The sequence below is a fragment of the Nicotiana sylvestris genome, chromosome 5 (genome assembly GCF_000393655.2).
Source record: "Nicotiana sylvestris chromosome 5, ASM39365v2, whole genome shotgun sequence".
NCBI classification, from domain to species: Eukaryota; Viridiplantae; Streptophyta; class Magnoliopsida; order Solanales; family Solanaceae; genus Nicotiana; species Nicotiana sylvestris.
This window is the reverse complement of record NC_091061.1, coordinates 46377527-46393798: the sequence shown is the minus strand read 5'-3', so window position 1 is coordinate 46393798 and position 16272 is coordinate 46377527.

The window sequence follows — 16272 nt, the reverse complement described above, 5'->3', positions numbered from 1 at the left end:
GAATCAGTCTTTTTCGCCACATCGCGTATATATTCCATACCATAAACAGACACCTTTGATTCATCGACATTGGCGCTAGAGGCTCTACCCCCACCCACCAGCCCTTTATGGAGTTAGCGGACCAAGAGCAAAAATTCCCCGATATAATAAAGAAAGTAAGAAGGGTTCCAAACCATTGAAACAGAAAGCACTAAAGACTGTTACGACGTGGCAGAAATGATCACCGTCAAGCACAAGATTCAAAGCTGGAATCTTCCTACTCTTGTTAGTTGGGACAGAGCATCCTATCTTGTTGATTCTCCTTTCCCACCGCCTCGAGCTCTCGCTTTCAGGGTGGATACGCAAGAAATTCACTATGAAAATTGACATGACACAATCCCTGAAGAGTATGATGTGCCCGGCCTTGCTTCTCTTGATCCCCACCCACCTCCCGTAGAGGCGGGTCAATATCAATATCTATACCAGAGATTGCTTTTAGCTTTATCTTTTCAGAGACAGGAGAATTCCTTCTGTACTTAGATAGGCGGAAAGGCTTTACACAAGACCACAGAGCGAGAGAGAGAGCCTTCGCTTACCTGCTTAACCGTACCCTCCTATCGTACCTATATAGCCTTTCCTTCAGTTATATCCAGTTTCAGTTCTGCTTCCAACTACCGATGGGAGAAGGCTTGGACGTATAGCAAGATTAAATAAGAGGTATTGCATACGGGAATGATATATTAAATGAAAGGTTGGAAACAGAGCTGGAGATGAGCGCTAGCCAGAACGAAATGGACATATGAGCGATCGATTACGAGAGCTCGACCGATCAGACCGGGAAGAAGAGAAAGAAAGGTCAATCTCCGAAAGGCCTTCGCAGAGCTGAGCTTTAGGGGGGAATACTTTTTGTGGTCTTGCACATGGAAAAGTCAAGTATTCTACGCAGGCTTGATTTACCGGAATTTTTGCTTCAAAGAATGCTTTCAAGCTAGGAATTAAAGCACGGATAGCTTTATTTGACAATTAGCTGGAAGTCGGGTTTATGGGTTTAAACTGACTACGACCAAAGTCGTGGCTACTTCAACCAAAAAAAGGGCGACCCCCTGTCCAGTCAACTGCTGCGCCTCAACGCATTTCGGGGAGAACCAGCTAGCTCTGGGTGCGAGTGGCATTTCACCCCTAACCACAACTCACCCGCTGATTCTTCAACATCAGTCGGTCGGACCTCCACTTAGTTTCACCCAAGCTTCATCCTGGTCATGGATAGATCACCCCTTCGTCTCAGTGCTCTCTCGGCGGCCAGCTCGTCAAAGTACCAAACCCTGGCTTTCTACCCTGAACATTGGGTATCTTCTTCTGGCCCCTTGGGGGCAAGTGAGAGCACTAGATCGAATACACAGGATTGTCCATGTTTTTTACCTTAGCTCTACTTAGACTACTTCTCGATTTTTCCTTTTTACGATTGTTTGCTTCCAAAGGCTTACGCGGGACAGCAGTTCCATTCATCATCATAAAAGAGGAACGAAGATTCCCGATTGGGTTCTTGGATTGGGAGGCCTTGGTTGGCACGAGAATCCCTCTCAAAGGGGAAGAATCTGATTCGATCTCCGGGCTTATAACCAACCTATGAACAATGGTCTGTCTCGTCTAGTTGGTCTCCTTCTTGGCATCAAGAGTCGTCAGTACTGAAAAGGCCCTGGCATTACCTTCGGGAAATCTAGGAGGACAGCTCGCCGAGCCTATGGTGGACGTCGGTTGGGTTGTCGACGATTACGACCATTCAAAGGCATTTTTCCATTAGCTGGAGTAGGAAGGGGGCTGACGTCGATAAGTTATTATATATATAAGATAATTAAGGCATTAGGAATCTGGGTGATCACGCGCTTCACGTGGTATTTATTAGGATTAGGACTGAGAAAAATTACCGCTTATTTCAGACAGCCCGGACCATCGCTTTTATCATGATCTCCGAGATTTCTTCTTATGATAAACCAAACGGGTCGGGCCAACTTCCCAAACACTTGCTTTACATTCACGTCTCAGTCTATGCGACTGTCCCTAAGGAAGGGTTTCCATTGGCTTGCATTGATTTGAAACTACTACTATACTAAACCGGCTGAAAGAGCGTAGTTTTGACCTAAGTTCCTTACATTTAAGGTTCCTCTCCTTCGCGGGATAGGGCACATTCCGCCATAACCACGCTTTAAACCTCGATCCAGCTCTCAAACTATATGATCCTCGTCACCAGTCAGCTAATACTGATAGTTGTCCTCCTACGGACCTTTGCCTTCCCCTTTATTTCAAAGTTTCAGATTCGATTCCAAGGCAGCTTTTCTTTAGTCCTCAGGATATGATTCTTTAGTATGTTACCAGGGGCTGAGCTCAATAGCAACTTACTCAAAGACTGAACCTTGGGGATCACCATTAGCATTGAGGTCAATCACCACACTACCTCTATCATACATACGACATTACACGAAGCGAGAGTGCATGGTCAACACACACCTAAAGCGCGAATATGATCTACTACTCTTATTTGTTACTCGACCATTAACTTCTTCTTTAAAAAAAAAGGGGCTGTATGGGCGGGTTGTCCCTCGCTGCTGCGTTCTTTTAAGCTATGGATTAAAGGAACAAATGTAGTTGAATGGAACAGCAGGCGGGTTACATTGACCGAGTCTTTTCTAGTACGGACCTGGCGGAGTCTCCGGGGCACAGTTGAATGTAGATATCATGAACGCGAGGTGCAGGATACCAGGCCGAGAAACCCGGGCAACAATTCCCCTATGTGCCAATCGCTAGCGCATCTATTGACTCCCTCTTGACAGCTTGCTTATGTTAGAGCTATTGTGTCACTGTCCTTCTCTACTTTCTCTGCATTCCCCCACCTAACCTTAATGGGACAGGGATACTAGCAGGGAAGGTGGCATGCCTATACTCGCCTGAGAACTCTTGTTATAGGCGAACGTAACCAAGGGTAGATGTCTGTCCCAACAACGGGTTTCCGCTGAGAACGGAATAGTGTTCGTGTCCAAAGGTGAACAAAGCCCTAGCTTCTAGAGTTCGCTGCTTTTCCCAGGCGAAATTTCGAAGAAGCTCTTTTAAGAATATTTCCCGCACTTCTTCAGTAAATTTTCCTACTTTATTATGCCGATTCCTCTCTCCGTATATTTTATGTTAGAAGGAAGGCAAAAGCTGACTGGTGCTTTGTTTAGGGACGGGAGCCACTCCTTCTTTTCCGAGTTTGCCTAGGAGCTCCTGTCTTAAAAGACGAATATTCAACTTGACACGTGGGAAGGGCTTACTCTACTAGTGGCTCGGCTTGGTCTCGCTCCCTTCCCGCACTATTCCTCCCCACTAAAAAGAGCGATTGAGAATCTCGAGAACCTTTCCGAACGTCTGTCTTCGCGGGGCGATTGGAAAAGAAAGGAGTATTTAATTCTTTTACTGCCTTCCATTCCACTATTCTGATCGAATTAATTGCTCTTCCGAACGACCAAGTCATAATGAGATTAAAAACCGATGCTCTTTGGGCGTTTTACTCTCTTTCAAAGAGATGACTATTCAAACCTCAGAGTATTCGGATGCACGTGCTTTGTTAAAATGCCATCTCCTGCACAAGACAAACTGAGCCCTACATCTCACTCTATGTGTTTTCTTGAGTGAGGTTGGGGTACCCCTCTCTCAAAAGGGCTACAAGTGTTAATGATCCTTCTACACGACGATTCCACCTTTCTCGACATGTCACCTTTTTCGAACATTTCGAGATCAATTCGACAATGAAACTCTTTAAGCAATGATCTTATCTATGTCATTTCTCTTGACGCGATACAAAAGGCGCCAATAAAAGAGAAAGTTTTCGCATGGGCTCATCATCTGATGCAGAACCGATGCGAGAGGGAGGTCCTTACATTTTTCATAATAAGCCATTTATTTTGAAGAATTGGTCACTTGATTTTGTCTTTGATCCGAAGTGTTTGAATGTGATTCCATTGTGGGTAAGATTCCCAAATTTGCCAGTGGGACATTGGCCAGCTGAGGCTCTAAGCAAATTGGCAAGTGTAGTAGGAAGGCCAATGTATACAGACTTATACACTACTGAGATGGATAGAATTTCATTTGCCAGAGTCCTTGTAGAAATAGATATTTCTCATCCTCTACGAAGTGATATTGAAATTCATACACCAGTATGAGTTATTTATCAAATCATAGAGTATGATTGGAAGCCTAAATTTTGTATGGATTGTGAAAAAGTTGGGCATACCACTGAGGAATGCAGACAGGGCAAGGAAAAAGAGACAAATGGAGCATTTGTATAACAGAACAGAAGGAAGAGAAGGGGCAAAAGAAGGGAAAAAAATGGAAACAAAATGGGTAGCAAAAGAGGTGAATGTTCCAACAGTTGAAGAGCAAATAGTTGATGCTACAAAGGAGGTTGTAACTGAGGAAAATGCAGTAGGCTCACAAATGGAAGGAAGGCAGCTAGATAGGAATGAATTCCCAACACTCTCAGAAGTAATAAGGAATGAGAGAAGATATGAGAAGAGAGTGGTTGTGTCTACTATGGAGGAACAAAGTTGTTCTACTAGTCAAATTGATACCACAAATAGATTTGAGATTCTGAATTAGGGTGGTATTTCAACTGATAATGGGCAGGGTGGACAGCTCCATCCTACACCTCCATAATAGTCAGTACTTGGAATATTAAAGGGCTGAACAGGCCCTTTAAACAGAAGGAGTTGGTGCTCTTTCTGAAAAAGTATAAGGTAGAGGTAATGAGACTAGTTGAGATAAGGGTGAAAGAGAACAAGGCAAAAAGAATAACCCAGAAGATAGTTAAGGACTGAAAAGTACAGTATAACTATAACTGTGCATATAATGGGAGAATTTGATTATTGTGGAAGCCTCATATTCACATTCAGATTCTTATGGTAGATTCACAGTTTGTTCATTGTGAAGTGGAAGAACAAATTAGTCAGAAGAAATGGCTTTTCACTGTTGTATATGCTTATAATGAATTGAACTCAAGGCAACAGTTATGGGAGAAGCTTATTGGTATAGGTTCTAATATCACAAGTGACTGGCTAATTAGTAGTGATTTTAACAATGTCTTACAAATAGATGATAGAATTGGAGCTCCTATAACACGGGCAGAGGTACAAGGATTTAAGGAGTTCTTGGATAAACTGCAGTTCACTCCCTTGAAAAACACAGGATGGTATTATACGTGGTGCAATAAAAGGGATGAAAATGCAAGGGTATATAACAAGATAGATTGGGCTTTGGGAATTTCAATTGGATGATGAACAATGGGCACATTGAGGCAAAATATTTGAACCATGGTGTCTCTGATCATACTCCTATACTGATGAATTGCCAGTCTGGTATGATTCAACAACACTTGCATCCTAGACCATTTAGGTTGTACCATACTGTTCTTCACCATCCTGAATTTACAATGATAGTGAAAGAAGTATGGGTGCAGAATGATAGAGATATAGGAAATGCAAGGACATGGTATAATCTCAGAAGACTGAAGGTGGCATTGAGAGGCTTGAACAACTATATGACATCTTATCAGCAGAAACTGACTCAAGCAAAGCAGAAGTTGGAACTGGTTTAGCATCAACTGTCTCTGCAGCCTTTAAGGCAAGAATGCATAGAACAAGAAAAGGAAGCTTTGTTAGAAGTGGAGAAATGGAGTGACATTGAGGAGCAGGTGTTGAAGCAAAAGTCTAGAGCTACTTGGATTCAACATGGAGATGCAAATACCAAGTACTTCCATGCTCAGTGGAAGATGCATACTGTAAGCACGTGATTTTTGCCCTATGAAAGAATTACTCCCAAAAAATTCAAAATAAAATGATTTTCCTTTGTGTGCAATTTTGAGAATTTCTGCGACATTTTAGGATAATTATTTGTATTTGTCCATGCATGTTTATTTGTCAAAATTAATAAAAAAATACAAAAATATGTCGTATTTGCATTTAGGATTTAATTCTACAATTAGGAATAATTAAGTTTGTTTTACAAGAATGAAAATTACAAAACTATGCATCGTTTGCATTTTTAGCATTCAATGTCAAATTGTGCAATTTTATTTTAATTGGTGTTTAATTTTGTATGATAAATGTTGCTAGGAATTAGTTAGTATTTTTGATAAGTTAATTTAGTTTATAACTTAATTTAGAATTTTAGTTTTATTAAATTAGAAAGTAAAAGAAAAGAGCAAAAAATAAAGAAAAATCAGAATTGGGCCTCTACCCAAACTAAATAACCCCTTATCCAACGCAAAGACCCACCGGGTCGACCCGACCCGGTCCGCCCTATAACCCCAAATAAACTAATCCCTCCTAATCTTCATTTCATTTTCCTAACCCTAAGACTAAACCCATCTGCCCCCTCTCTTTCTCTCCATCTTCTCCAAGCTTCCAAGCCCCCCTCCCATGGCTGCCCTTGCATCATCTTCTTCGACACGAGCACACACATACACAGATCCAAACCAAAAGCCAAGCGGACTGCTTCATCTTCTTCGTCGACCACCATGAACGATCCCTCTGCTTCATCTTCTTCATCATCCTCACGACCTCCAGCTCGAGCTTCCATGGCTGCCTTCTGCTACGTCCAGCCATGGACAACACCAAACCACCACCATCATCTTCCTCTTTACACGAGGCAGCTCTAAACAAAAAGCCAAGCAAGTTGCTTTCTTCTTGGTCGTCGAGCTCGAGCTCGATCTCCCATGGCTGCCTTCCTCGACGACCATGCACCCTAGCACCTCGCTTCTACTGCTTCTGCTACGTCCAAACAGAACCCATGGTTGCTACTTCTTTGTCGTCTCCTTCAGTCGAACAACCCATCGTCAACACTGCTCAGTCGACCTCCAACTACCTCGACGAGCTTCTGCTTCACCTCCAGCTGCCTCGTCGAGCTCCATGTCCCGCAGTAGCAGTTGCTGCTGTTTCACTGCCTCCGTAACTGCCCAGTCGACCTCCAGCTTGGCCACGCAGCAGCAACTACTGTTTCTCCGGGGTGCTGCTGTCTTCTGCTTCGTCCATCTTCTTTGACGGGCTGCCACTGTCTCGTTTTCAAAATGATACCAAACGACCATCTTCTTTGATCGTCCGTTCGTGGTCGTCTTCGGCGTCGAGTTATTTTGGTGCGATAATTGTTTCCGGGCAGATTTGTTTTCGTTCAAGTTCATTGTCGTTCCGATCCGGTTAGTTGGTTTAACCAATTCGTGTTTATCGTTTTTCTTATTTTTTCTTTAGTTTGTTTCATTTTTCTTGTTTATTTTTAGGTAGAAATTGTTAGTAATTATAATGTTTTTAGATTTAAGTTGAATTTCAATTAATTATTTCTTTAGTTTGTTTTATTAATTTAAAAGGATTTAGTTTTAATATAGAAGAGTGTTAGTTTAAATCGTTTGAATCCGTCATGTTTGTTGTTTAATATAGATTTAATTCATGTTCATTTTTGTTTGAACTTCATTTCTAATCCAGTGATTTAATGTGAGTTTATGTTTTGGTTTTTAATTTTTTGATTTAGTTTGAATCATGTGTCTTTGTTGTTAATATTGTTGTCTCCTTGCTCATTCATTTTTGTCTAAGTTAACCAGGATTGGTTCCCAATATGGTTAACTTATTCCCATTAATTTGATGTTGTTCAATCTGTGTTCATGGGATTTGTTGTTTGAATTTGTTTAGAAATTGATTATATTTGTTGTATTTTGGTTGGAATTGATTAGGTGAATTGGTTATAGCGATGGGGGTAGATTGGTAAATTGCAGTACGTTCAGGGGTAAAATGGTAATTTCAGTAAGGTCGGAGGGGTATTTTTGGAATTGAACATTTGAACAATTATTTAATCTAAGTGATCTGTCCACTAGGCATTAACAATATTAAAATAGTACATTATGGGGGACAATACATAAGTTAGTGGGGAGGTGATATAATTGTTTAATATAGTGGGGGACAAGACATAATGTAGTGGGGGAATAATATAATTATTTAAGTTAAGCATGGGGGACAAGATATAATGGAGTGGGGTTGATATATTTGTTTAATGTAGTGGGGGACAAAACATGTAGGCATGGGGGACAAGGGAATTAAATAAGAAAAACATTAAGTAGTGGGGGCAAGACATGCAATTAAAAGAATATTTCGGGTTAGTGGTTCAAGACAAGAGTCTTGCTATAAATAAGAGTCATTTTGACATTGAAGAGGAGGGATTTTTGGGGGAACATTATTTTTAGAAGGGAGAACATTTTTTGAGGAGAAAATTTTTTTTGAGGAGAGAGGAAGACATTCCGAAAATCCTTAGAGAGTGTTGGAGAGTTTAAAAAGAGAAAACAAAAACAAAGCGAGAGACGAGTTTAGTTTGGGGTTTAATACACGTGGGTTTGAGTATGTTTGTGGTGATGTGGTTTGTTGTTGTTTAAGTCTTTTATAAACTTTTGGGTTTGTTCTATTGAGCTTGTTTAGTTTTCTTCAAATTTTTCTGGGCCTTGAATCTGGTTCGAATTGCTGCTGTGGGGTTGCTGTTGCGTTGCTGTGTTATTACTGCTGCTGGCTCCTCCTTCTTTTCTTCTTGTATCGCCATTTCCAGGTACACATTTGTACACTCTTGGCTTGAGGCGAAATGAAGTATTGACCGGGCTTTGTTCCTGTTGAATTCCTCCTGTTTAGATTTGTGCTTGAAGAATTTTTCTTTCTTTGAATAAAAATGTAGTTGACTGATTAATGAGTAATGGGGTTGCATATGTATAATAACTCCTTCATCTAATAATGTTAGTTTAAATTAATCAAAGAATAGTTAATTTGTTTTGATATTATTATGTGTCAATCTCGTGTTCTAGTGTTATTAAATAATAGAGTATAGAACGAAAGCAATCTCTCTTTGTACAAACTCGATTGCAATTTTCCATTTGCATTAGCTGTAAACTAATAAATAATAAGTTACGTTTTTTTTAGCATGTAATTAATTGGGAGATTTTCTTTTATTTTAGAGACGAACTTAATAGAAAAAATGTAGTCACTGTAGGTTTATCATTTTAAATAAAAATGAGACAAGACTCGCCAAATAAAACGCACAGATTGCGGGGCCCTCACAAAATGTATATGTTAATTACTTAGAACTCGGGATCGTCCGCTTAGCGAACTTCACGGCCTTTTTCCCAAAATAATCACGCGTCAGTCTCTTTAGGCGCGTATTTAATAATGTTATTTTCCTAAATACGGGTGTACATTTATGTGACCCAAATCCAAATCTCAACAGAGTTGAAATGCACCAACAACCACGGGTGCATTGATGTGACTTGGTTCGAGATGTATTTCCACGATGTTGCAATTCTTGATAAAAAATAATAATAATGACAAAAGCGGTTAAAAGTTAAAATTCGCATATAGGTTCAACATGTATTAAATCAGATAATCAAGCCGAATATGACAGTTGAGCGACCGTGCTAGAACCACGGAATTCGGGAATGCCTACACCTTCTCCCGGGTTAACAAAATTCCTTATCCGGATTTCTGGTTCGCGGACTGTTAAACAGAGTCATTCTTTTCCTCGATTCGGGATTAAACCGGTGACTTGGGACACCCTAAATCTCCCAAGTGGCGACTCTGAAATAAATAAACAAATCCCGTTTCAATTGTCCTTTAATTGGAAAAACTCCTTCACCCCTTGCGGGGGCAGAAAAATGAGGTGTGACAGCTCTGGCGACTCTATTGGGGATCTTGACCCAGAACTACTAGTTCAAGGTTAGAAATTCTGTTATAGTTGGCTTTATTTATTATCTGATTTTTACATGTTTATGCTTAATATGCTAAATGATGCTTTTACCGCTTTAATATTATCTGAATTGTGTATAAAACTGCTACGAAACTCTTCTTCTTTCTGAGTCTTCTAAATTTATGGTGTACACGTGCGCGTGACCCACCTTTCTGTTAGAAGTCATACCAAATAAGACGAAGTTGGGACAAGTAACTAGGCCGGGCAGACTTTCGTGCTCCCGGTACGTTGCCCCCATTTCGGCTCAAGCTGTCCACTTGGGTAAGCCAGGGCTAGAACAATATGCCTCAGGTTTTTTTTCACTTAGAATAACTCAGCTTCATGCCGGATCCCTAGTAGGAACGTTTGTTTGCATCACGTGCATTTGACTTTGGAGGCTCAACACAGGGGTTGGGTCTGTCTAGGACAGGTGTACCAAAAAATGAAAATGACCATCCTGATGCATCTTACTTGCTGCTACTTGTGCATTTATTTGATTCGGACTTGTGTGTTGACCGGCTTTTGACTATCAGGAATATTGTGAAATTTAGGGGGGGTGAAATAGCGGTTAGGGAATTAATTGTTTATTTTGGAAAAAAAACAATGCCCAAATACTGTCGAAACTCTGCCGTAATTTTGAGAAAATGGAAAAATGTTTTATTAGTTTGTTTTACTAAAAGCAAAGGAAAAATAGAAAAAAAAAGAGTCGTTATTCTGTCTTGTTTTCAAAAAATAGAAAAGGAAAATAGTTTGTCTTGCCATGAAAAATGAATAAAGTCTTGTTTTATTTTGCCCAAAAAGAAAAATGAAAAGAGTCGTGCTTTGAAAGTGGTTTTGTTATTTGCTTATGAAATGCCAAAAATGAAAATGAAAAAGAGTCTTGTTTTTTAAAAAAAAATAAAAAAAAAAATAAAAAATAATATAGTTTGTTTTATTCCCGAACTACGCGGGTCTGATTCTCACCGGATGTGAGATACGGAGGCAAACCTCTTCGGTTCCGGCCCACCATATTCCAAAAATCCAAAAAATATTTTCCATTACTCAGTCTTTTAGACCTCAATTAAAAAAAATACAAAAATATTTCCTTTTAATCTCTCTCAAAATCCAAAATATTTGTTTAAAAATTCAAAAGAAAATTCAAAATTCAAAAATATTTTTCTTTTCTTATGTCGTATTTCTTTCAGAAATTCAGAGTAATAATCCAAAAATATTTCCTTTTTCTTTAGAAGATTTTTCGAACTTTCCAAAAAAAAAAAGAAGCTAAAATCCAAAAAATAAATAAATATTTCTTTAGTCGTCGTTTCTTTTCAAAAATAAAAAAAACATGTCAAAATTTTAATTTTGTCATAAATAAGTCGGGTGATGTCCCACCTCCCCTTTTGCAAAAAATAGCAAAGACAATATATATATATATATATATATTTTGCAAAAAAAAAATAGCAAATATATATATATGTCAAATTTTAATTTCATCATAAAGAAGTTGGGTGACGCTGTTTTGTCAAGACATAGCCGAATGTTCCCGAAAGGGACGCTGGAAGGCTGACTTTGTATAAACAGCCACCTTGGGTCATTTTTTAGGATTTTGGCCGGTTAGCTAACGCAGCCTTAAAATCTTTGTCCCCGAGACGCTGAAAGGCTGTGTTTGCAACACCAGGTCTTTTATTTTATTTTATTTTATTTAAAAAAATAAAGAGTCAGCGGCCAGGTGAATACTTTTTAGATTTTTAGTCAAAATAAGCTGAGCCACCATCGGTAGTGTCTTAAACCGTTCTTGTCGAAATAGCCTTAGAGTATCTTTCAGTTGTCGAAAGGCTATTTTCGTAAAAAACGGACAAGTTTGTAAAGTGTCATAAAATAATCCTCCCCGGCCTCAAAATTCATGTGAAATTTGGAAGGGGATACATTTGCAAAAATAACCGTTTGGTTGCATTTGTCAAACGGGAAAAGGAAGCTGGCCGTTTGTTTTTGAGTTTGTAAATCTTTTTGATTAGAATATGTGGGTCGTTTAATTTTCGAGTTTGTAATTCATCTTTAAACCTTTGAAACCCAGTTTGTTTTATTATGAAAATTGATAAAAAAGGAAAAAGAAAAAAATATATATAATAAAACAACAAATAAAAAAATAAAAAAAAAAATGTTTCATTGTTGTTACCTTTCATTTGGGCCGAACTACGCAAGGTCTGATTCATGCGGGGTCATGATACGTAGGCAATCTCCATAAGATTCGACCACAACAAAAAAATGAAAAAAATGAAGAAACAAAATTCGAAAAAATAAGAAAGAAAAATGGAAAAAAAAAAAAGAAAAAAAAGGGAAAAAGATGTTGTTAATAATGAGGACCGACTGAGTCCATTCTAACCTGTTTTATTTTTGGATCGCAAAGAAAGTTAAGGTGGTTGGTTTGTGGTAAGCCGGAAACACAAGATCCAGGAAAACCTGATTGTAATCCAAGACAATGACACCCAGAATATCACGCAGAATCCTTTACCTGCACATCATGATGCACACTTTGTGGGGATGAGGCCTGATGACAGAAGCACTCAAATCCTATTGGGAACTTGTTGACTGAGGTTGATGATATTGAAGTTGGTAATGGTCTGGGCAATATTGATGCGAAGCTCAGTGGCTAAGATGCCAGGTTTGATAAAGTGGGAGGACGCTCCGTTCCTTGGTTAGCAAGAGAGAAGCTTTTGGTGGCTTATTTTGTTGTCATTTCTGTTGTCCGGATTATTCTTAGGGTTGTAATCCGGATATTGTCTTGTGTCAAACTTTCTTATCTTTCCATTTTTGACATAGCGGTTTGTTTAGTTTTGTCCAGGTTTGGTCCAAAGTTGTACCCCAGTTGTTTTGTTTGTTTTGTTATTCAAACCATTTCACCATTAGTCTAATGCAAAATCCGGTCTTTTATTATTTCCAGTCATCTTTTTGTTTAGTTCTTTTATCATTTTGTTCAGCGCCGATTCTAGTGACATGACATGCGCACACAGTTTGGGTCTAATCTTAAAAGTTAATCATAAAATCATTGAGAGGTGATCGGAACATTTAAAAGAAATAAGGACGGTTTGAGATTATTCGGAGCTCGAGTCATGCGGAACTGGGGCAAGTAAAACATAAAGAAAACCGTTAAAGGAAAGATTCGCCAAATTGACATGAGGGTCGTTCATGATGATGAGAGTGAGAGTGTTGCCCGACAGTGCTTTAGAAAATACAAGCATGGAAAGTAAAGAAAAAGAAAAGAAAAAAAATAAAAGAAAAGAAAACAACAAAACGACAAAAGAGAAAGGAGAAATGAGAAAAAGAAAAGAAAAGAAAATAATAGAAATGAAAAAAGAGGAATTGAACTACGTTCGACCTGATTCCTCAAAGAGGATACGTAGGCGCCTCACGGCTCGGTCATAGTGTAATAAAAATTTAAAAATAATAATAATAATAATCCCCAAGCAAGAAACTGGGGCAAGGGTTACGCTTTCTGTAAACAAATATGGTTCCGAAGGTTGTAATTTTGAACCCTAAATTGACTTGTTTTTTTAGCCTTTAATACCCTTTCTTTCTAGCCTATCCAAAACCCACATTACGGTCCAAAGAAAGACCTTCTGATCAGTCTTCAAAAGATGCCAAGTCAGACAAATGAGAGTCTTACCGGTGAACATAACACTCTGTTCCACAGCAGAAAGGACTCTAATCCCCAGCAGAAAGAGTCATATCGGCAATACTCCAAATCCCCAGCTGGAAAGTGATACAAATGAGAGAGTCTTATCGGTGAAAATCTTCACGGGCACCATAAGGCGATGAAAACTGAGAGAAAAACCAAAATGAGAGAGGCTTGATAGTGAAAACCCTTCGGGTACTACAAGTCAAATAAGATTGAGAATCAGATGGGGAATCGCCAAATGAAGATCTTGAAAGACGATTGACGGCGGAGGATAGGCCACATGTGCATGTCATGACCATTAGAGTCGGTATCTGCGTTTGATAGGTTTTTACTTATAGTTTCTTTGGTTAAAGAGTCATCTTTTTCCTTTGTCTTTTTATTCTGCTCCTTTTTTCATAGAAAAATTCCCCAGTAGAGTCTGTTTGGTCAGAACAAGTGAGAAATGACTTTAAAATATGCCATCAGCTTTCCGATTATGCAAGATGAGATCTGACTAGTACATCCAAGTGGTATAGTCAGCAAGGAACAAGCGCGAGGCCAGTGTCAAGAAAGATATCCCCAGCAAAAGGAAATTGACAAAAGGATTGACAAGTGTCAAGAGGGATATCCTTGCCGAAATCAAAGGTTATAAACCTCAAGGCCAAAGCCCATGGACAAATCAAGGAGAGCAATGAGCATGATTTGGGAAATTCATACGAGACTAAAAGTCGGGGAAATGCCAGTTTCCGAGCTATGCCACAAAAGAAGAGGATATCCCTAGCAGAAAGGGATCATCCCCAGCAGGAATATCATCCTCAGCAAATAATATCATCCCAAGCAAGTTTTGATAGTGTAATGGAACGCAGAGCAGGGAAAGAAAAAAGGAAAAGCCATCCACAGTAGGAGTATCACAACCAACCACCACGTTTTAAACTAACAAATTTTGTTTGATTTGAAACAAGTAAAGAAAATGGCGTTGATGACGGAAATGCATGGCACAAGGGAGATTATCAAACTGGAGCAGAAATTTTTCCTTTTATTTAGAAAATTTTCTCGAAGTCAGGTACCAATTTGGGGAAGAATAAAGATAGCACCAGTCTCAGGGGAAGTGGTCTTTGAACCAGTGTTACCCCCAGCATAATAAGTTTTAAAGAAGGAAGTTGTTCCCCAGCGGACAGAACAAAAGGATGAAACTTGTGCTCGGAAAAAGCAAAAGGCCAGTGTCATTCCCAGCAGCCTTACGAAGAGTGAAGCACTAGTTTTGAAGGAATCAAAATCCCCCAGCAGTGTTATCCTCGATAGCGTTATCCCCAGCTGATAACATTTTATTCCCCAACAGGTAAGTAAATAATTCCCCAGCAGTGTTATCCCCAGTAGTTTCGAGGGAAGACAACACAAGTTTTTAAGGAAAACAGTTCTGTAAGAAGGTAATTCAGGAAGAAGGAAATGGTTCAGGCATAGGAGACGCACTTCCTAAGTTTATTTTTACCCATAGGAGATGCACTTCCTAAGTTTATTTTCATGCATAGGAGACGCACTTCCTAAATTAAGTTTTCATTAATAGGAGACGCACTTCCTAGTTTAAAATCATTAAAGTTTTACCCATAGGAGACGCACTTCCTAAGTTATTTTTACCCCTGGGAGACGCACTTCCTAAGTTTAATTTCATGCATAGGAGACGCACTTCCTAAATTAAGATTTCGTGCATAGGAGACGCACTTCCTAAAATTAAGTTTTCATTAATAGGAGACGCACTTCCTAGTTTAAAATCATTAAAGTTTTACCCATAGGAGACGCACTTCCTAAGTTTATTTTTACCCATAGGAGATGCACTTCCTAAGTTTATTTTCATGCATAGGAGACGCATTTCCTAAATTAAGATTTCATTCATAGGAGACGCACTTCCTAGTTTAAAATCATTAAAGTTTTACCCCTAGGAGACGCACTTCCTAAGTTTATTTTTACCCCTAGGAGACGCACTTCCTAAGTTTAATTTCATGCATAGGAGACGCACTTCCTAAATTAAGATTTCATGCATAGGAGACGCACTTCCTAAATTAAGTTTTCATTAATAGGAGACGCACTTCCTAGTTTAAAATCATTAAAGTTTTACCCATAGGAGACGCACTTCCTAAGTTTATTTTACCCCTAGGAGACGCACTTCCTAAGTTTAATTTCATGCATAGGAGACACACTTCCTAAATTAAGGTTTCATTAATAGGAGACGCACTTCCTAAATTAAGATTTCATTAATAGGAGACGCACTTCCTAGTTTAAAATCATTAAAGTTTTACCCCTAGGAGACGCACTTCCTAAGTTTATTTTTACCCCTAGGAGACGCACTTCCTAAGTTTAATTTCATGCATAGGAGACGCACTTCCTAAATTAAGATTTCATGCATAGGAGACGCACTTCCTAAATTAAGTTTTCATTAATAGGAGACGCACTTCCTAGTTTAAAATCATTAAAGTTTTACCCATAGGAGACGCACTTCCTAAGTTTATTTTACCCCTAGGAGACGCACTTCCTAAGTTTAATTTCATGCATAGGAGACACACTTCCTAAATTAAGGTTTCATTAATAGGAGACGCACTTCCTAAATTAAGATTTCATTAATAGGAGACGCACTTCCTAGTTTAAAATCATTAAAGTTTTACCCCTAGGAGACGCACTTCCTAAGTTTATTTTTACCCCTAGGAGACGCACTTCCTAAGTTTAATTTCATGCATAGGAGACGCACTTCCTAAATTAAGATTTCATGCATAGGAGACGCACTTCCTAAATTAAGTTTTCATTAATAGGAGACGCACTTCCTTGTTTAAAATCATTAAAGTTTTACCCATAGGAGACGCACTTCCTAAGTTATTTTTACCCCTGGGAGACGCACT